Source organism: Osmerus mordax, chromosome 21 (genome assembly GCF_038355195.1).
Source record: "Osmerus mordax isolate fOsmMor3 chromosome 21, fOsmMor3.pri, whole genome shotgun sequence".
NCBI lineage: Eukaryota > Metazoa > Chordata > Actinopteri > Osmeriformes > Osmeridae > Osmerus > Osmerus mordax.
The window spans coordinates 6,095,757-6,118,530 of NC_090070.1; the positions used below are offsets into that span (position 1 = coordinate 6,095,757).

The 22,774-nt window shown below is 42.7% G+C and overlaps 4 long non-coding RNA genes across 4 annotated transcripts; all 4 read right to left on the reverse strand.

The window, feature by feature from the left end:
- Nucleotides 1-203: 203 nt before the first annotated feature.
- LOC136965712 (uncharacterized) lies at nt 204-1,062 on the reverse strand. The gene is made up of 2 exons (XR_010879324.1): nt 491-1,062; nt 204-306 (listed from the first exon to the last, which is right to left on the reverse strand). It is a non-coding gene; the product is annotated as an uncharacterized lncRNA (long non-coding RNA).
- A 6,081-nt stretch (nt 1,063-7,143) lies between these two features.
- LOC136965714 (uncharacterized) lies at nt 7,144-7,628 on the reverse strand. Its single transcript, XR_010879326.1, has 2 exons — nt 7,431-7,628; nt 7,144-7,246 (listed from the first exon to the last, which is right to left on the reverse strand). It is a non-coding gene; the product is annotated as an uncharacterized lncRNA (long non-coding RNA).
- A 6,416-nt stretch (nt 7,629-14,044) lies between these two features.
- Nucleotides 14,045-14,903, reverse strand: LOC136965713 (uncharacterized). The gene is made up of 2 exons (XR_010879325.1): nt 14,332-14,903; nt 14,045-14,147 (listed from the first exon to the last, which is right to left on the reverse strand). It is a non-coding gene; the product is annotated as an uncharacterized lncRNA (long non-coding RNA).
- A 6,081-nt stretch (nt 14,904-20,984) lies between these two features.
- On the reverse strand, nt 20,985-21,462 carry LOC136965715 (uncharacterized). The gene is made up of 2 exons (XR_010879327.1): nt 21,272-21,462; nt 20,985-21,087 (listed from the first exon to the last, which is right to left on the reverse strand). It is a non-coding gene; the product is annotated as an uncharacterized lncRNA (long non-coding RNA).
- Nucleotides 21,463-22,774: the final 1,312 nt, after the last annotated feature.

Below are 22,774 nucleotides of genomic sequence, written 5' to 3' on the forward strand. Positions count from 1 at the left end.
GTCAATCTGTTCATGAAAATAATTAATTTCAGCCTAAACCGTACAACGGAACGTTAAATCCAATTCAACCAACGCAATCGCTACCAAGACCAACACAGCAGTACTGTAGTCTAGTACTGTACCGTAGTAGTTCAATTTACCGGGGCAGCTTCTCCACACAGGGTGTTAGCAACCCCTTGACGGAAGTACGAGGAGGCAGAGGGTTCTCACTGATGTCTTTATTAGCTATCGCCGTTCGACGTTGATTTCTTTGTAGTACTATGCATCAACATACATCGTACACGAAGACTTCTAGACACCGTAAAACTACACAAAGAATACACAAATACAACAATGTAAATACACATATAGCACAAAGGAAATCATGTCTCGAAACATGTGCTACTATTACAAACATGTGATCATGTCTCGAACATGTGCTACAATTACATTCAATTATACGTGCGGAGGTAAAATATTACAAGACAAGTTTGACACATATACAAATTACCTCGCTCCGCTTTCCAAAGGGAAACCATACAAATGTAGACTCATGTTCACCACACGACCATCCATAAACGAAATGCTGCTCCTTATAACAACGTCTGCATTAAACTTCTTTCAGGTAATTTAGCGCTTCACAGCTGCACGCACCTTACGTGATGACGTAAGTCAGCCCAGAAACATCAAAACAAAAAGCCGGTCATTACACTCCCACCAATCATGTTATGATAAACAAACACATGAAACAAATCATACATGATATTAACCTTGATGACCACACAAACTCAGACAAGTAAATGCATTGACAATTTGACAAATCACATTTAGAAACCATTCGTCTGATATGAGTATGTCATGTATTACTCTCAAGTAAGACCACTAATTTCTGAACTGGTCTTTCGATTATTGTAGATTTAGTGTGTTTCTGATTAGGTTTTGATCGCTCACTGGTTTGAACTTTCACCTTTCTAACTAGGCCATCACTTCCATGAGTGACTTCAACCACTCGGCCTAACTGCCATTGGTTTCTTGGCAGCATGTCTTCCTTGATAATGACTACGTCATCAACTTTAACATTTCGTCGGGGAACATGCCACTTTTGCCGTAGAGATATGTTCATTAGGTATTCTCTTTTCCACCGACTCCAAAACTGTTCTATGAGGTACTGAACTCTGCGCCACCTTTTGTTTGCATAGAGGTCTTCCTTCACAAATGTGCCTGGCGGAGGAAGAGCAATCCTTGACTTCATCATTATTAGATGGTTGGGCGTCAACGGTTCCAGTGACTTTGGGTCATTAATACCATCTACTGTCAATGGACGACTATTAACGATAGCCATCGCTTCGTAGAACAAGGTTCTAAGAGAGGAGTCATCAAGTCTGCCAGGACACAGAGAGAGCGTAACATTCAGCACACTGCGCACAGTCCTAATCTGGCGTTCCCAGACACCACCAGTGTGACTTGCTGAAGGAGCGTTAAAAATGAACTCGCATTGTCTTCCGAGTAGGAAAACTTCAAGAGTCTTGACATCACATTCCTTGAGAGCTTCTTTGAGCTCATTTCTAGCTCCTACAAAGTTGGTGCCACAGTCACAGTGGAGTTGACGTATTGCTCCGCGAAGACTAATAAAACATCTTAAAGCGTTGATAAACATGTCTGTTGTCAGATCTTCGAGCATTTCGATGTGAACAGCTCTAGAGGAGAGGCACGTGAAGATGAGTCCGTATCTCTTGTACTCCTTCCTACCTTTCTTTACAAGGAATGGACCGAAGCAGTCCATGCCGGAGTAAGAAAACGGATCCGAGGCCTCAACACGCTCTGTAGGAAGCTCAGCCATACGCTGTTCCTCTGTTGGCCGTCTGAGTTTTCTGCATCGTACACATCTATGTATCAATTTAGCAACGGATTTACTACCACCTACAATCCAAAATCCATTGGATCTGAGCTCCATTAGTGTTTGATACCGCCCTTGATGGCATGCTTTGGTATGGTAGTGGGTCAGAATAAGATCTGTGATATGATTGTCCTTAGGCAAAATGACTGGGTGTTTTAACTCTTCACTAAGAGATGATAGCTTCAACCTTCCTCCGACATGAAGGAGACCATCTTTCAAGATGGGGTCAAGTTGAAAGAGTGTACTTGAGTCCTGAAGAACATTTCCCTTTTTGATCATCCTTATCTCTTGGGAGAAAACATGTTCTTGGAGAAGCTTTATCACACTCTCAGAAGCCCTTTTGCACTCCTCCACAGTTATAATAGCATTGGGACATTGTTGTTTTGAAGCCAGCCGTTTTATTCTAGCAACTACTGTAAGGAGTGTTCTCCAAGAGGATACATGTCTGAAACGGTTAAGGAAGTCTGGTTTGCCATTGCCTTTGGTAACAAGAGCTTGAGCTGATCTGACTTCAGGGTCACCCACGAGTAAGTTATTTGAAGAGTTGAGTGTGGGACACACCTCTCTTTCCCACAGGAACTTAGGTCCTGATATCCAGGTTGTTGTCGTTAAGTCTGAAGCATAAAGACCTCTTGAGGCGTGATCAGCAGGATTTTCACATGTATTTACGTAAAACCACTGGCTTGTGTCTGTGAGTTCTCTTATCAGCTGAACCCGATTTGCCACGAATACATGAAACCTCCTTGCTTCATTATTAATATATGCTAACACCACCTGTGAGTCAGTCCAGAAGAACTCCTGATCAATCTTCATCTCCAGCTCAGCCTTTAACATAGAACTCAACTTTGCGGCAACAACAGCTGCGGTCAATTCCAACCGTGGAATACTTTTGATCTTTGTGGGTGCCACTCTGGCTTTGGCAATCACAAGACTGCAGTGTATTTCATTCTTGTCATTTTTGAACCTCAGGTAAGAACATGCACCATATCCTATGTTGCTTGCATCTGAGAAGTGGTGCAGCTCAGTCCTGACTATGTCACTGAAAGACGGAGGGTGGTAACACCTTGGAATGCTGAAGTCCTTCAGCCCCTGGAGGCTATTTTTCCACTCCTCCCACCGTGGAAGCACATCCTCAGGAATGGCGTCATCCCATCCAACATTCCTACGGCACAACTCCTGCAAGATGCATTTTCCCTTAAGAAGGAAGGGAGCGATGGTTCCAAGAGGGTCATACACTGAAGCAGTGATTGACAGTATCCCACGACGTGTTACTGGCTGGTCCTTCAGTTTGACATCAAAGCTCAACGTATCATCTTTTGTGGACCACTGAATGCCAAGAACGTGTCCTGTAGTTTCAGGGTTAAGGTTGAGTGGTGTGGTGGTTGTTGACCATTCTGAAGAGTCTACACAGCGTAGAACTTCTTTCTCATTCGAATTGAATTTATGAAGTCGTAGACCTCCACGCTTGCACAGTGCTTGAGACTCAATGACAAGCTCTTTAGCTTCCTGGATCGAAGGAACGGAGATCAAGCCATCATCCACATAAAAATTTGTCTTCACAAATGACGACGCTGACGGGTACTCAGACTTGTACTGTTCTGCTAAGTACTTAAGGCCAAAGTTGGCACATCCAGGGGATGAGGCAGCACCAAAAAGGTGCACAGCCATTCTGTACTCTTGAGGTTCTTTCTCCAAGTCTCCATTCTCCCACCACAAGAACCTCAGGTAATTCCTATCATTTGAAGGAACACGAAACTGGTGGAACATCTTTTCGATGTCACAGGTCACAGCAACCTCTTCCTTCCTAAACCGGCAAAGTACTCCCACCAAGGAGTTGATCAAGTCTGGGCCAGTGAGCAGAGTATCGTTGAGAGAAACACCACAGAATTTTGCAGAACAGTCGAACACCACTCTCAACTTGTCTGGCTTTAGAGGGTGGTATACACCATGATGTGGTATATACCATGCCATTTCTCTCTCAGATGGTGGATGGGTTGGCTCTGCATCTCCCCTGCTAAACATCTCTTCCATAAAGACCTTATAATTGTCATAATACTGTTGGTTGGTCTTCAGCCTTTTCTTAAGGTGATGCAGTCGAGCAGTAGCTAGCCTTTTGTTGTTAGGTAGTAAAGGAGGACTGCTACTCTTAAAGGGAAGAGGTAGTTGATAATGTCCATCATCTTTCTGCTCGATTTTGTCGCTAAGAAGACTGATGAAACGAACGTCCTCTTGGGACACATGTTTGTCCTCATAGCTCCTCTCATTGAAGTCCGACTCCAGTACCCTCAAAACATCATTAGCCGATGGAAGTGATATCTCTTTCACTGAGACTCGATGAACGAAGCTTTGGCTTCCTTGTCTGTCCAGATGGGGGTTGCAAAGGCCTATGATGCTCCATCCAAGCTCCGTTTTCTGTGCAAAAGGCTCATTTTCACTGCCAACAATTACTTTTAACGGAGCCAATGCTGAAGGACAGTCGTATCCAATCAGCAACCCTATATCGCAGCTCTGGAGTGGTGACAGCTCACTTGTTATGTGCTTAAGATGAGGCCATTGCAAAGCTGTCTCTTTGGTTGGTATATACGACTTGTCAACAGGGATGAAGTCACATGAATAGGCTTGCTGCACCTTAATGGGGTTTCCACCACTGAGTCCTCGAACTCGTAGACCTCTGACTTTAAAACTAGTGGTGACAGTATCATTGGCTGTCATGGTACTGAGCCTAAGCTTCACTGGTTGACTGTTAACTTCCAGTTCATCAAGAATGTCTTTCAAGATGAAAGTAGAGTCACTTTGGGTGTCAAGTAGAGCATAAGTGAGTATTTCATTTTGTGGCTCCTCCCCTGTAGAGATGAGGACAGGAACAATACTGGACGTAGCAGAAGCACGTTGTGTCAGTGCATAAGACATAACATTTTGGACTTCTTGACTAGTCTCTACTTCTGCGTCTGATCTTAAAGCTTTCACTGCTCCCTTGACTCTGTCTTCGTGCAAGCAAGTAGGGTGACGCAGTCCACATATGCCACAAGTGTGTCTCTTCTTACAGGTCTTGGTAATGTGTCCCGTTCTGAGACATCCGAAACAAAGTCGTTTTTCACGAATGAAAGACCTTTTGTCGTCTGTAGACTTTGCTGCAAAGGTCGGACATTTGGCAATGTAGTGGGTTTCACTCTCACAAACAGAACATGGTTTCGTTTGATTGAACTCTTGTGTTTTTGTTGCAGCACCCTTAACCTTAACTGTTGTGTTGAGCGCTTTGACCCTTTTTGGGAATTTATCTTCTGAGACCTTACAGCTCATAAAAAGTGAAGAGGTTACAGGGTTACAAGCTATCTTGGATTCCCTTTTCAGAAACTCTGCAAACCTTTTGAAGCTTGGATAGTCACCAGACGCATCCAACTCTTCAACCACAAGTCTGTTCCATTTCCTTATTATCCACTCGGGTAGTTTCTTGAGTAGTTTGAAGTTTTCCTCGCTGTCATTCAGGATTGACAAACCCTTTACGTGCGGGATTGCTTCAACACAGCTTTGTAGAAAGTCTGTAAACTCTCGCAAGGAGAGAGGATCATTTGCTCCAATTTTTGGCCACTTCATAAGTTTTTCGCGAAAGGCTCTCTGAACAATGAAAGAATTGCCATATCTTTCTTCAAGGACCTGCCAGGCACCTCGATACGCATCTTCCGAGTCTCTATAAAAGAATCCTTCAACAGCCTTTAGAGCTTCTCCGGCCAGGTAGTTTTTCAAGTAAAACATCTTCTCATTTGCTAGAGTTACTTTGCGGTCAATGAGGGCTGTGAATGACATCTTCCAGTTGACAAACTTTAGTGGATCACCAGTGAAAATAATTGGTTCTGGAACAGGAAGTCGACTTAAACTTAAGGAGTTTACTAATGCTTGGGCTAAGCTCACAGTCTCTTGACTAGTCTTCACCTCAGGAGAGGTTTGTTGGTGCTGGAATGGCTCTGCCTTAGGATTTAGCTGGAATCTGTTATTACACTCCTCTGCACCAAACTCTGTTTCATTTTCACCTCTGTTGTAATCTTCAGGATTGTCCTCAAAATCATTGTATGCCTTTACACGAGCTGCAGCTACTTTAACTTCTTTATCTGCTTGTAGCATCTGAAGCTTTGTTTTCTCCTCATCAAGTCTTAAAGACATCTCAGTTTCTTTCTGTTTAATTTCTGCTTGCATTTTTACTTCGTTAAGCTTCCAGTCAGTCTCTATTTTGCGCAGTTTTGCTTGCTGATCATATATTTCTTGCATGGCTTTTGCTTGCTCTATTTTGGCTGCAAGTTCTGCTTCTGCATCAGCTCTCCTACTGGAAGCCGAGGAGGTCTTTGACTTAATCTCATGGGATATATTAGTATCTTGAGATGACTCTGACACGACTGTATCTGTGTTTGTACAACCAAAAACAGATTCATACTCATCTTTGTTTAACATTTGTCTAACTCTTTCTTTGACAGTTTCTTCATTTTGAGTATCATCTAATGTTTCTAATCGTTTGCTCACCACATCACATATTTCTGTAGTGAGCGTGGTGCAGGTATCCATTCTTTTAATAATCTCTGGTGTTGTAGTTTGATTGCGTAACAAGGGGGCATACTCTTGGCTAACTATATCTTGTCTGTTTTGAACGTCTCTCTGGATTTGGTCAAGATCTTCACCTGAGCAGAAAGTTTTTAATGTAGACCTAGTTTCTTTAGCTAATTGCTTCCAGGAGTCATAAGCCTTGTTAAAAGCCTTCTCGTGTTTCTTCGATTCCTGGTTACGCATCTCTAGGCCTTTCTTTGTAAGACTTCCCTTTCGTGAACTTGATCTTATTTGTTGCGTTTCTGAAGGACAGTTAGATTCCTCTGCAGAGGCTGACATTTCCCTAACTTGTGCTGCTGTTTGCATAATTGTGTCTTTCTCCATTTGTCTGTCTTTAATTTTAAATAGGGTACTGACCTACTCGTATCAGACATCTATTTTGACACTCCAATATTTAACAAACAGGAAACAATCTTTTGTGCAACACCATAAGTCAGACATTCAAACTTTTCAAATACCTAGCCACGTAAATACAGCTAATACAACTCTGCATTAACGTATATTAAACTTATCAAAGCACCAAATGAATAGGACCTGCTTTCAGTCTTTGTTGAACCGATCTTGCTACTCCAACGTCGAGTCTTGTTGAAGCGTTTACTCCAACGTCGAATCTTGCTGAAGCGTCGAGTTTTACTGTTAGCAACCCCTTGACGGAAGTACGAGGAGGCAGAGGGTTCTCACTGATGTCTTTATTAGCTATCGCCGTTCGACGTTGATTTCTTTGTAGTACTATGCATCAACATACATCGTACACGAAGACTTCTAGACACCGTAAAACTACACAAAGAATACACAAATACAACAATGTAAATACACATATAGCACAAAGGAAATCATGTCTCGAAACATGTGCTACTATTACAAACATGTGATCATGTCTCGAACATGTGCTACAATTACATTCAATTATACGTGCGGAGGTAAAATATTACAAGACAAGTTTGACACATATACAAATTACCTCGCTCCGCTTTCCAAAGGGAAACCATACAAATGTAGACTCATGTTCACCACACGACCATCCATAAACGAAATGCTGCTCCTTATAACAACGTCTGCATTAAACTTCTTTCAGGTAATTTAGCGCTTCACAGCTGCACGCACCTTACGTGATGACGTAAGTCAGCCCAGAAACATCAAAACAAAAAGCCGGTCATTACACAGGGCTATATCGCATTTTGCGTTGTTACTGACAATGGTCGCTACCAGTGAGCTTTTTATGAATGAGCGATTTTCCACTAAATAAATGTCAAGCTTATTTACGTTTTGGGGGGCATATTTTCAGTTAGCAGATGGTACTGTTTGAATCGCGATTCAATCTTCTACTGCCGGTAACATCGTAGAATAATCTTCAAAGGGGGTTCTTTATTCATGAATGAATGCAATATGAGTAGTCTAAATGCTTGAAAATATCACGAGAAGGGAAAAACTTAAAAGGACGTTTAAGTCATAGAGATTAGGTCAATTTTTACACCGGTCTGCCAAATTTATTCGTTTTGATTCAACGATGAGGCTGCCTCTTGCAGGGGAAATGAGAAGACATCTATTTCATTCTACACTTCACTCATATTTTCAGTTGTAAACGAGCAGCAAAAAACATATGCTTTTAAATCTATGTAATCTTTATAAATAATAAGTATGCATTTTTATATAACATATACAGAAATATCAGTTGTAAAAATGTCATTCAAAAACGGACCCCTGTGCAACCGAAGCAAGCAAGCACACCCTACAATTTCCCCAGAAATTGTACCCTCTCTAGTTTCTATTTCATTTTAGAGCACATCGAGTCAAGAACAGGAATACCAAAATATTGAAAGTAGAAAAGAAAAACTTTGTGATAGCAAACCAGGCAAGCCACATGTTGGTTTCTAGCTCATTTCTATTTCATTTTAGAGCACACCGAGTCAAAAACAGGAATAAAAAAATATTGAAAGTAGAAAAAAACAAAAAAAAAACTTTGTGGTTGCAAACCAGGCGGGCGCGAGGCCACCAGTGACGCGAGGCCTTCTGCGGTCGCACAGTTGGGACAACCCATGCCACGGTTCTGGCGGGCAACATCATGGCGAGTTGATAGGCGTACACTGTGTGCACTGTTTCCCAGCAACCTAGGTTTCTTGCTCTATTGACACGAATGATGTCCACTTTTCCCCAGCCTCACAGCTCAATTGAAACTAATCGGACAGTGGGCAGCGTCGTAGCGATTTAATAGGCGTACACTGTGTGCACTTTTTCCCAGCCACCTGTTGGTTTCTAGCTCATTTCTATTTCATTTTAGAGCACTTCGAGTCAAGAACAGGAATACAAAAATATTGAAAGTAGAAAAGAAAAACTTTGTGATTGCAAACCAGGCAAGCCACCTGTTGGTTTCTAGCTCATTTCTATTTATATTTCATTTTAGAGAACATCGAGTCAAAAACAGGAATAAAAAAATATTGAAAGTAGAAAAAAAACAAAAAAACTTTGTGAGGCAGGCGCGAGGCCATGTGCGGTCGCACAATTGGGACAACCCATGCCACGGTTCTGGCGGGCAGCATCATGGCGAGTTGATAGGCGTACACTGTGTGCACTGTTTCCCAGCAACCTAGGTTTCTTGCTCTATTGACTCGAATGATTACCACTTTTTCCCAGCCACACAGCTCAATTGGTTATAGCTGGCTGCGATGCCACCTCCTGTCTATAATGAGACAAATGAAACATGTTAACTTCAAAAATCAAGTAATAAAGTGTAAATATTACAAGTCTAGACAACCTACGTGTTTGAATTGTTGTTTGGGTTTCATGGATATTTTATTATTTGGCTATTGCATCCAGAGATATTTTAAAGGCGTCAGTTGTCAGATGGCTGAGCGGTGAGGGAGTCGGGCTAGTAATCTGAAGGTTGCCAGTTCGATTCCCGGCCTTGCGGAATTGACGTTGTGTCCTTGGGCAAGGCACTTCACCCCACTTGCTTCGGGGGGAATGTCCCTGTACTTACTGTAAGTCGCTCTGGATAAGAGCGTCTGCTAAATGACTAAATGTAAATGTAAGGCACAAGCCCAACTGAACAAGATTCCCTCCCCCTCTCCGTCCGTCAGATTCCCTCTCCGTCCGTCAGATTCCCTCGCCTTGGCGAGTCCTCCATTTACAGAGGACATTTCCTCCCGACTTGGAGAGAATTGTAAAACGAAAGTTCTTATCACCTGGGGGAAGGAGCTTTTTTCCCAGCCACACAGCTCAATTGAAACGAATGGGACAGCGAGCCGTAGCGAGTTGATAGTCGTGCACTTTTTTAGAGCCACCTCCTCTTCGGATCCTCCTCGATTTCCTCCTTGGTTTCTCTCTTCGATCCTCTTCGGTTTTCTCTTCGGTTTCTCAGCCTCTTCGGATCCTCTTCGGTTTCCTCTTCGGTTTACCAGCCTCTTCGGATCCTCTTCGGTTTCTTCTTTGCACTATCCCGGCGGCGACTCGAAGTGGCTGTGAGCTGGAAGCATAGACTTATATAGCCTACAAGGCTGGAAGGCGTAACGGACTGACAGTGGCCCTTCGGATTGGTTATAGCTGACTGTGATGCGCTTTAGCACCTCCCATTTGTTTGTACTACATGACATCTGACTAATTCAGTCTCCAACCACCGATGAGTGAAGTCCTCTGAACTTTCGCTCAGGAACACTTCTTAACACACACAGCCTAACCTACTGAAATTAACAATATATTTTTTTTAAAGAAAAATTGTGCTTCCGTGGAAATCTCTCCAGTACCAGTAACTGATACATGCCAATACGCACAAGTTAATCCTCAAATTAGGCCTCCTGGAATTGGTATGATGCAATTACCTTGTTATCTGACAAGAATTGTCAAAAAGCTTGCCATTTACGCATAGGCACAATTTAGCAACCTGAATCTAGGGCTGTGTGGCTATACTTGTCTGACAACATTCTTGGAGTCGCGATCAAAAATATAAACTTTAAAACAAAAAATTGTAAAATGAAAGTTGTATTGTGCCAGGAACAAATCGGTTGTCACCCGCACAAAATAAGCGAAGACAATATGTGCGTAAAACGCTGAAGAAAATGACCGAAGCCTAGTTCAGCCATGGCACCCGGCCAGCGCACCTCATTCATTTAGTCATTTAGCAGACTCTCTTATCCAGAGCTCTGGGATACCCTGCGAAAGTTACAACGTCCGATGAGGCGGCATCAAAATGCCTCAACGATACGACTTCACTCACTCCCTGTTGTAAGATATCATTGAGGTGCTGCCATCCCCATCCATCTCCCCAGTGTTGTCTGAACAATTTCGAAGCGTTTTAGCGCCTCCCATTTCTTTTGTAGGCTTCTACATGACTCATTCAGTCTCCAACCACCGAGGAGAGAGGACCTCTGAACTTTTGCTTAGGAACACCGCATAACACACACACTGCATGTTTAAATTAACAATAAAAAAATCTTCTAAAAGAGAAATTGTGCTTCCGTAGAAATTTCTCCAGTACCAGTACCTCATACATGTCAATACGCACACGTTATTCCTCAAATTAGGCCTCCTGGAATTGGTAGGATGCAAACATTGTTGTGTGAACAGAATATTTAAAAAAGTTACCATTTAAACATCGGCACAATCGGGCCTACCTTATAACATGCTTGGAGTCGCAATCAGAAATAAAAAGCTTTTAAAACTTTTATTGTAAAATGAAAGTTGTATAGTGGTATGAAGACTATCACACGCACAAAATGAGCAAAATCATGTGCGCAAAATGTTGAAGAAAATGAACGAAGTAGGCCTACATATGAACCCCTAGCTGCGTGCATAATGGAATCCTGACAATGGCGGATTACTCCTCAAAATTGCAACATTTACATGTTACAGGGTTAGACTTCGGCTGACAACAGAATCTTTAAATTACATTTCAACCACGGCTGAATTGTCCGAACATTGTTATGTCTAGGTATGACTGTTCAGAACATCCAACAAAGCTGGTTTATCCAACCATGCTTTATGTTTATTCATTTTTTTATGCAACAATGTGTATCCAACCTCGGCTGAATTGTCCAACCAAAGTTTGTATATATGGCGTCCTCCTCAGCTCCGAACGCAGAAGACGCACCTCAAGGCTGTTGTAAACCTCGCACAAGTCTCCAATTAAAAAACGACCAATTTTCCTGTCATGGAATCCGTGTTGTCTGACGAACTACAGGACGAGCAGTCCACATCAGTCAACTGGACTTTGACATTTGGATGCATTCGTCTGACTTTCCAATCAGACGCCAGCGGAACCGCTTTCGTGTTGAGATGTGTGAGGAATTTACCTGCCACGCCCACGAATAACTACAGGGGGATACCTGGGAGAGAGCATTTTTTCCAAAATCATGAAACCCCATCGGCAGTGCATGATAACACTGTCCAGGACGCAGTCACGACCATGGCGCTGTCCTCTTCGGATCCTGGATCAACCCTGAGCAACGAAGTAAATACTCACAGTGTGAACACAGTGCGTCTGGCACTTTCCGGGCAGCGACTCGAGATGGCTGTGAGCTGGAAGGCGTATGGACTGACAGTAGCCCTTTGTATTGGCTATAGCTGGCTGTGATGTCACCTCCTGTCTATCATGAGACTAATGAAACTTGTTAACTTCAAAATTCAAGCAATAAAGTATACTATTATAACAATTACAAGTCTAGCCCTCCTGTTGTGTCCCCGTCTAAAGTGACCAATTTACAGTTAAGTTTATTCTGATTGACATAAGGTTCCATGACTTTCTCCACACAGGGTAGGCCTATCTAAACAGCCAAAACATTTTTTCCAGAAGTTCATAAAAATGTGGGCGTTTTATTCTATGCTTTATTTTATACCTGTGTTGTTCCCGGTCGTAAATGACCGGTCATTCAAAAGAATGGGTAAGACCATTTTTTTGGTTTAAAATGTTGTTCAGGCACACACCCATGCACGTGTGTGTAATTGGACAAGATTACATTAAAAATAACCATTAGATATAAAGTTACATTGTCAAGGATTACTTCATGACATTTTGATCCCGTCTTTAAAATTGCCTTTTGTAACTGGTTTCATGATATCGTAGGCAAAAGTTCCTGGTTGGGACAGGCTACAACAGTTCTCACCCATTCTCAAGAGTGTAAGGGGGGCCTAGGGGGACGCCTCATTAGCTTAAGGTTGTTACGTGTTTTCTCGCCCTAGAAGGATTTGTTATGGAGAAAGGAGCCACAACAATGTATGAGAGAACAGAAAACAAGGAGGACAGCCAAGGTCATCAGTTGAGAACATGTAGGATTGAAGGCCAAGCGTCTGGGGGTGCAGGTGTTCCCTGAACCTCTGCCCATCGTGGGAGCAAAGCGGAACCAAGTGGAACAGGTCAGGTTGACCGTAGACAGATATCGAGTGTGTACACATGGCAGCCTCATTGACTCTGGGCAAGGTTTGGGAAAACATTGAGAAACCGCTCTATGAAGGGAGGAGGATTTTCCTAATTTAGACTATATAAAGTGTTGCATCTTTTTGTAGCTTTGCTGAATAAACCTCTCACGCCATCTTGACTCTTCTGTCTTGGAAAATATCCTACAATGATAGCCAATGCTATTAACCAGTGGTGTCTGGTGAAATCAGATGGCTGAGCGTTTAGAGAATCGGGCTATTAATCAGAAGGTTGCTGGTTTGGTTCCCGACCATGCAAAATGACGTTGTGTACTTGGGCAAGGCACTTCACCCTACTTGCCTCGTGGGAATGTCCCTGTATTTACTGTAAGTCGCTCTGGTTAAGAGTGTCTGCTAAATGACTAAATGTGCATTTAAATGTATTCAGTAATTGACTAGGTCAAGTAGTATTCTTCAAGTAATCTGACCCAACCCTGCAAGTATGTGAAGGAAAAAGGCTTGAAATGTATTTATGGGACATAACCTTGGCCACATTCATCTGGGAGGCACGGAGAGCAGCCATTGCCTAATTGATCTTAGAGTGCAGAGCTAGTGGAGACCCCAGCAGGTGGATCACCTCATCATTTTCCATCTCCAGGAACGGGTATAGACTTTTCTTCAAGTTTTTGCCATTTTAATTTTTGGGGCAATAAAACGTGCACGTTAATGGTTATTATTGAAATAATCTGATGAATGTCGATAATCTGATGAATGTCGACTTTTTTCAATAGGCTATTTTTACAGATTGTATTTTGTGTGTTTGTTCTTACATTCTCATATGGGTTTATACAGACTCTCGGAGAAAAAAAGTTCCATCTATACTTTTCTTCAAGTTTTCGACATTTTAGCTTAAGGACTTTTAGCTTAAGGACTACCTAGTGTTTTTCATTTATACTTTGCTCCTATACTTGTCACACAACAGAGTTTGCCTCCTAACACATCCAGAAGGCTTAATTTGAGGAAATCCGACACTCTTGCTGTTTGACCAGGTCTCATGCTAGTTATCTCTCTCTCACACACATCCTGTGGCCATTACAAGTTCCTCATTTGATGATTATCGCACCTGTGCCAGCCTTCCTACGAGACTCCTCTCTCACCACAGTCCTGCGGAGTGTTCCTCTTGTCACAGCTGTTAGCAACCCCTTGACGGAAGTACGAGGAGGCAGAGGGTTCTCACTGATGTCTTTATTAGCTATCGCCGTTCGACGTTGATTTCTTTGTAGTACTATGCATCAACATACATCGTACACGAAGACTTCTAGACACCGTAAAACTACACAAAGAATACACAAATACAACAATGTAAATACACATATAGCACAAAGGAAATCATGTCTCGAAACATGTGCTACTATTACAAACATGTGATCATGTCTCGAACATGTGCTACAATTACATTCAATTATACGTGCGGAGGTAAAATATTACAAGACAAGTTTGACACATATACAAATTACCTCGCTCCGCTTTCCAAAGGGAAACCATACAAATGTAGACTCATGTTCACCACACGACCATCCATAAACGAAATGCTGCTCCTTATAACAACGTCTGCATTAAACTTCTTTCAGGTAATTTAGCGCTTCACAGCTGCACGCACCTTACGTGATGACGTAAGTCAGCCCAGAAACATCAAAACAAAAAGCCGGTCATTACACTCCCACCAATCATGTTATGATAAACAAACACATGAAACAAATCATACATGATATTAACCTTGATGACCACACAAACTCAGACAAGTAAATGCATTGACAATTTGACAAATCACATTTAGAAACCATTCGTCTGATATGAGTATGTCATGTATTACTCTCAAGTAAGACCACTAATTTCTGAACTGGTCTTTCGATTATTGTAGATTTAGTGTGTTTCTGATTAGGTTTTGATCGCTCACTGGTTTGAACTTTCACCTTTCTAACTAGGCCATCACTTCCATGAGTGACTTCAACCACTCGGCCTAACTGCCATTGGTTTCTTGGCAGCATGTCTTCCTTGATAATGACTACGTCATCAACTTTAACATTTCGTCGGGGAACATGCCACTTTTGCCGTAGAGATATGTTCATTAGGTATTCTCTTTTCCACCGACTCCAAAACTGTTCTATGAGGTACTGAACTCTGCGCCACCTTTTGTTTGCATAGAGGTCTTCCTTCACAAATGTGCCTGGCGGAGGAAGAGCAATCCTTGACTTCATCATTATTAGATGGTTGGGCGTCAACGGTTCCAGTGACTTTGGGTCATTAATACCATCTACTGTCAATGGACGACTATTAACGATAGCCATCGCTTCGTAGAACAAGGTTCTAAGAGAGGAGTCATCAAGTCTGCCAGGACACAGAGAGAGCGTAACATTCAGCACACTGCGCACAGTCCTAATCTGGCGTTCCCAGACACCACCAGTGTGACTTGCTGAAGGAGCGTTAAAAATGAACTCGCATTGTCTTCCGAGTAGGAAAACTTCAAGAGTCTTGACATCACATTCCTTGAGAGCTTCTTTGAGCTCATTTCTAGCTCCTACAAAGTTGGTGCCACAGTCACAGTGGAGTTGACGTATTGCTCCGCGAAGACTAATAAAACATCTTAAAGCGTTGATAAACATGTCTGTTGTCAGATCTTCGAGCATTTCGATGTGAACAGCTCTAGAGGAGAGGCACGTGAAGATGAGTCCGTATCTCTTGTACTCCTTCCTACCTTTCTTTACAAGGAATGGACCGAAGCAGTCCATGCCGGAGTAAGAAAACGGATCCGAGGCCTCAACACGCTCTGTAGGAAGCTCAGCCATACGCTGTTCCTCTGTTGGCCGTCTGAGTTTTCTGCATCGTACACATCTATGTATCAATTTAGCAACGGATTTACTACCACCTACAATCCAAAATCCATTGGATCTGAGCTCCATTAGTGTTTGATACCGCCCTTGATGGCATGCTTTGGTATGGTAGTGGGTCAGAATAAGATCTGTGATATGATTGTCCTTAGGCAAAATGACTGGGTGTTTTAACTCTTCACTAAGAGATGATAGCTTCAACCTTCCTCCGACATGAAGGAGACCATCTTTCAAGATGGGGTCAAGTTGAAAGAGTGTACTTGAGTCCTGAAGAACATTTCCCTTTTTGATCATCCTTATCTCTTGGGAGAAAACATGTTCTTGGAGAAGCTTTATCACACTCTCAGAAGCCCTTTTGCACTCCTCCACAGTTATAATAGCATTGGGACATTGTTGTTTTGAAGCCAGCCGTTTTATTCTAGCAACTACTGTAAGGAGTGTTCTCCAAGAGGATACATGTCTGAAACGGTTAAGGAAGTCTGGTTTGCCATTGCCTTTGGTAACAAGAGCTTGAGCTGATCTGACTTCAGGGTCACCCACGAGTAAGTTATTTGAAGAGTTGAGTGTGGGACACACCTCTCTTTCCCACAGGAACTTAGGTCCTGATATCCAGGTTGTTGTCGTTAAGTCTGAAGCATAAAGACCTCTTGAGGCGTGATCAGCAGGATTTTCACATGTATTTACGTAAAACCACTGGCTTGTGTCTGTGAGTTCTCTTATCAGCTGAACCCGATTTGCCACGAATACATGAAACCTCCTTGCTTCATTATTAATATATGCTAACACCACCTGTGAGTCAGTCCAGAAGAACTCCTGATCAATCTTCATCTCCAGCTCAGCCTTTAACATAGAACTCAACTTTGCGGCAACAACAGCTGCGGTCAATTCCAACCGTGGAATACTTTTGATCTTTGTGGGTGCCACTCTGGCTTTGGCAATCACAAGACTGCAGTGTATTTCATTCTTGTCATTTTTGAACCTCAGGTAAGAACATGCACCATATCCTATGTTGCTTGCATCTGAGAAGTGGTGCAGCTCAGTCCTGACTATGTCACTGAAAGACGGAGGGTGGTAACACCTTGGAATGCTGAAGTCCTTCAGCCCCTGGAGGCTATTTTTCCACTCCTCCCACCGTGGAAGCACATCCTCAGGAATGGCGTCATCCCATCCAACATTCCTACGGCACAACTCCTGCAAGATGCATTTTCCCTTAAGAAGGAAGGGAGCGATGGTTCCAAGAGGGTCATACACTGAAGCAGTGATTGACAGTATCCCACGACGTGTTACTGGCTGGTCCTTCAGTTTGACATCAAAGCTCAACGTATCATCTTTTGTGGACCACTGAATGCCAAGAACGTGTCCTGTAGTTTCAGGGTTAAGGTTGAGTGGTGTGGTGGTTGTTGACCATTCTGAAGAGTCTACACAGCGTAGAACTTCTTTCTCATTCGAATTGAATTTATGAAGTCGTAGACCTCCACGCTTGCACAGTGCTTGAGACTCAATGACAAGCTCTTTAGCTTCCTGGATCGAAGGAACGGAGATCAAGCCATCATCCACATAAAAATTTGTCTTCACAAATGACGACGCTGACGGGTACTCAGACTTGTACTGTTCTGCTAAGTACTTAAGGCCAAAGTTGGCACATCCAGGGGATGAGGCAGCACCAAAAAGGTGCACAGCCATTCTGTACTCTTGAGGTTCTTTCTCCAAGTCTCCATTCTCCCACCACAAGAACCTCAGGTAATTCCTATCATTTGAAGGAACACGAAACTGGTGGAACATCTTTTCGATGTCACAGGTCACAGCAACCTCTTCCTTCCTAAACCGGCAAAGTACTCCCACCAAGGAGTTGATCAAGTCTGGGCCAGTGAGCAGAGTATCGTTGAGAGAAACACCACAGAATTTTGCAGAACAGTCGAACACCACTCTCAACTTGTCTGGCTTTAGAGGGTGGTATACACCATGATGTGGTATATACCATGCCATTTCTCTCTCAGATGGTGGATGGGTTGGCTCTGCATCTCCCCTGCTAAACATCTCTTCCATAAAGACCTTATAATTGTCATAATACTGTTGGTTGGTCTTCAGCCTTTTCTTAAGGTGATGCAGTCGAGCAGTAGCTAGCCTTTTGTTGTTAGGTAGTAAAGGAGGACTGCTACTCTTAAAGGGAAGAGGTAGTTGATAATGTCCATCATCTTTCTGCTCGATTTTGTCGCTAAGAAGACTGATGAAACGAACGTCCTCTTGGGACACATGTTTGTCCTCATAGCTCCTCTCATTGAAGTCCGACTCCAGTACCCTCAAAACATCATTAGCCGATGGAAGTGATATCTCTTTCACTGAGACTCGATGAACGAAGCTTTGGCTTCCTTGTCTGTCCAGATGGGGGTTGCAAAGGCCTATGATGCTCCATCCAAGCTCCGTTTTCTGTGCAAAAGGCTCATTTTCACTGCCAACAATTACTTTTAACGGAGCCAATGCTGAAGGACAGTCGTATCCAATCAGCAACCCTATATCGCAGCTCTGGAGTGGTGACAGCTCACTTGTTATGTGCTTAAGATGAGGCCATTGCAAAGCTGTCTCTTTGGTTGGTATATACGACTTGTCAACAGGGATGAAGTCACATGAATAGGCTTGCTGCACCTTAATGGGGTTTCCACCACTGAGTCCTCGAACTCGTAGACCTCTGACTTTAAAACTAGTGGTGACAGTATCATTGGCTGTCATGGTACTGAGCCTAAGCTTCACTGGTTGACTGTTAACTTCTAGTTCATCAAGAATGTCTTTCAAGATGAAAGTAGAGTCACTTTGGGTGTCAAGTAGAGCATAAGTGAGTATTTCATTTTGTGGCTCCTCCCCTGTAGAGATGAGGACAGGAACAATACTGGACGTAGCAGAAGCACGTTGTGTCAGTGCATAAGACATAACATTTTGGACTTCTTGACTAGTCTCTACTTCTGCGTCTGATCTTAAAGCTTTCACTGCTCCCTTGACTCTGTCTTCGTGCAAGCAAGTAGGGTGACGCAGTCCACATATGCCACAAGTGTGTCTCTTCTTACAGGTCTTGGTAATGTGTCCCGTTCTGAGACATCCGAAACAAAGTCGTTTTTCACGAATGAAAGACCTTTTGTCGTCTGTAGACTTTGCTGCAAAGGTCGGACATTTGGCAATGTAGTGGGTTTCACTCTCACAAACAGAACATGGTTTCGTTTGATTGAACTCTTGTGTTTTTGTTGCAGCACCCTTAACCTTAACTGTTGTGTTGAGCGCTTTGACCCTTTTTGGGAATTTATCTTCTGAGACCTTACAGCTCATAAAAAGTGAAGAGGTTACAGGGTTACAAGCTATCTTGGATTCCCTTTTCAGAAACTCTGCAAACCTTTTGAAGCTTGGATAGTCACCAGACGCATCCAACTCTTCAACCACAAGTCTGTTCCATTTCCTTATTATCCACTCGGGTAGTTTCTTGAGTAGTTTGAAGTTTTCCTCGCTGTCATTCAGGATTGACAAACCCTTTACGTGCGGGATTGCTTCAACACAGCTTTGTAGAAAGTCTGTAAACTCTCGCAAGGAGAGAGGATCATTTGCTCCAATTTTTGGCCACTTCATAAGTTTTTCGCGAAAGGCTCTCTGAACAATGAAAGAATTGCCATATCTTTCTTCAAGGACCTGCCAGGCACCTCGATACGCATCTTCCGAGTCTCTATAAAAGAATCCTTCAACAGCCTTTAGAGCTTCTCCGGCCAGGTAGTTTTTCAAGTAAAACATCTTCTCATTTGCTAGAGTTACTTTGCGGTCAATGAGGGCTGTGAATGACATCTTCCAGTTGACAAACTTTAGTGGATCACCAGTGAAAATAATTGGTTCTGGAACAGGAAGTCGACTTAAACTTAAGGAGTTTACTAATGCTTGGGCTAAGCTCACAGTCTCTTGACTAGTCTTCACCTCAGGAGAGGTTTGTTGGTGCTGGAATGGCTCTGCCTTAGGATTTAGCTGGAATCTGTTATTACACTCCTCTGCACCAAACTCTGTTTCATTTTCACCTCTGTTGTAATCTTCAGGATTGTCCTCAAAATCATTGTATGCCTTTACACGAGCTGCAGCTACTTTAACTTCTTTATCTGCTTGTAGCATCTGAAGCTTTGTTTTCTCCTCATCAAGTCTTAAAGACATCTCAGTTTCTTTCTGTTTAATTTCTGCTTGCATTTTTACTTCGTTAAGCTTCCAGTCAGTCTCTATTTTGCGCAGTTTTGCTTGCTGATCATATATTTCTTGCATGGCTTTTGCTTGCTCTATTTTGGCTGCAAGTTCTGCTTCTGCATCAGCTCTCCTACTGGAAGCCGAGGAGGTCTTTGACTTAATCTCATGGGATATATTAGTATCTTGAGATGACTCTGACACGACTGTATCTGTGTTTGTACAACCAAAAACAGATTCATACTCATCTTTGTTTAACATTTGTCTAACTCTTTCTTTGACAGTTTCTTCATTTTGAGTATCATCTAATGTTTCTAATCGTTTGCTCACCACATCACATATTTCTGTAGTGAGCGTGGTGCAGGTATCCATTCTTTTAATAATCTCTGGTGTTGTAGTTTGATTGCGTAACAAGGGGGCATACTCTTGGCTAACTATATCTTGTCTGTTTTGAACGTCTCTCTGGATTTGGTCAAGATCTTCACCTGAGCAGAAAGTTTTTAATGTAGACCTAGTTTCTTTAGCTAATTGCTTCCAGGAGTCATAAGCCTTGTTAAAAGCCTTCTCGTGTTTCTTCGATTCCTGGTTACGCATCTCTAGGCCTTTCTTTGTAAGACTTCCCTTTCGTGAACTTGATCTTATTTGTTGCGTTTCTGAAGGACAGTTAGATTCCTCTGCAGAGGCTGACATTTCCCTAACTTGTGCTGCTGTTTGCATAATTGTGTCTTTCTCCATTTGTCTGTCTTTAATTTTAAATAGGGTACTGACCTACTCGTATCAGACATCTATTTTGACACTCCAATATTTAACAAACAGGAAACAATCTTTTGTGCAACACCATAAGTCAGACATTCAAACTTTTCAAATACCTAGCCACGTAAATACAGCTAATACAACTCTGCATTAACGTATATTAAACTTATCAAAGCACCAAATGAATAGGACCTGCTTTCAGTCTTTGTTGAACCGATCTTGCTACTCCAACGTCGAGTCTTGTTGAAGCGTTTACTCCAACGTCGAATCTTGCTGAAGCGTCGAGTTTTACTGTTAGCAACCCCTTGACGGAAGTACGAGGAGGCAGAGGGTTCTCACTGATGTCTTTATTAGCTATCGCCGTTCGACGTTGATTTCTTTGTAGTACTATGCATCAACATACATCGTACACGAAGACTTCTAGACACCGTAAAACTACACAAAGAATACACAAATACAACAATGTAAATACACATATAGCACAAAGGAAATCATGTCTCGAAACATGTGCTACTATTACAAACATGTGATCATGTCTCGAACATGTGCTACAATTACATTCAATTATACGTGCGGAGGTAAAATATTACAAGACAAGTTTGACACATATACAAATTACCTCGCTCCGCTTTCCAAAGGGAAACCATACAAATGTAGACTCATGTTCACCACACGACCATCCATAAACGAAATGCTGCTCCTTATAACAACGTCTGCATTAAACTTCTTTCAGGTAATTTAGCGCTTCACAGCTGCACGCACCTTACGTGATGACGTAAGTCAGCCCAGAAACATCAAAACAAAAAGCCGGTCATTACAACAGCACTACTTCGAACTTCAAACTTGAAGATAACACAATTCTTCAGACTGGCAAGTCATGCAAAAAAGCACACTATTATCTGAATGGACAATACTATCTGGATGATCAATGTATGGGTTATGAATGGTAAAACATGATTTACAAATTGATTGATTATCGTTGATGAGTAGGTCTATTCTACGTTGAACTATAGTGTAGCGGACCGTAACCTGCTTTGTAGGCTAGGCTACAGGACGGGGGAAAAGTAAACATTTGAATAACTTTTTAAAGATACGATCCTGGCTGCATGCACGTGATCCCCCGCCCCAAAATAGCATTCATTTGGGCTTTTTTGGGGGGGGGAGGGCGTGAGCGGGGGAGGGAGCGAGCGGGGAAGGGGGTGAGCAGGGGTGAGCGGGGGAGGGCGTGAGCGGGGGAGGGCGTGAGAGGGGGAGGGCATGATAAATAATTTGTTGGGGCAAAATACGTGCCCCAACACAACTCAGTATTAGGTTAATTACATAAACACGCACAATGTACTTCCACACTATTCCTATTGCTCACTAGCCTGCACTTATTTCATGCAATGCATTTCATTATGCCAGAGAAGCACTCATCTTGCCTGTGCATTGTTTGTGGACATTTCGCTATAATATGACTCAAAACTGTAGGCTAATGCTTGGACAATATCACCTCCTAGTGGAAATAACTGGCACACTAGCTGGCACTCATTTGAATGAATATTTTCACACATGGTGTCTGGTCCTGCCATCAGTCACTCCTCCCTCCGTTTGTCAGCTAACAACGTTTCTTGTACGGTGGAGTGTTCTGTGAAGAACGGGAGAGATGTGACCCTATATATATATATTTTAGAGTTAGAAGCTACTTCTCCTTGCTTCTTCACACACATGCTTCTGTCTTTCCAGTTCCCTTCTCCCAGGATGTGTTCGGCAACCACACTCTTCCCGGCCCCAACTTTCCCCAGTACTGCTTATATATATATATATATATATATATATATATATATATATATTACAGGTAGAACAGAGACTAGGTCGGGGGCAAAAACAAGGTCAGTATCCCAAGGTATGTGGAAATAACTGGCACACTAACTGGCACTCATTTAAATGGAAATTTTCTGACATGGTGTCCGGTCCTGCCATCAGTTACTCCTACCTCCGTCTGTCAGCCAACAACATCTCTTGTACGGTGGAGTGTTCTGTGAAGAACGGGAGAGATGTGACCCTAACCTTGTACAAAGGAGAGGAGAGACTTAACCAGACCAGCAGTCCTGATCTCTCCTCCAACATCTCTCTCCATCTG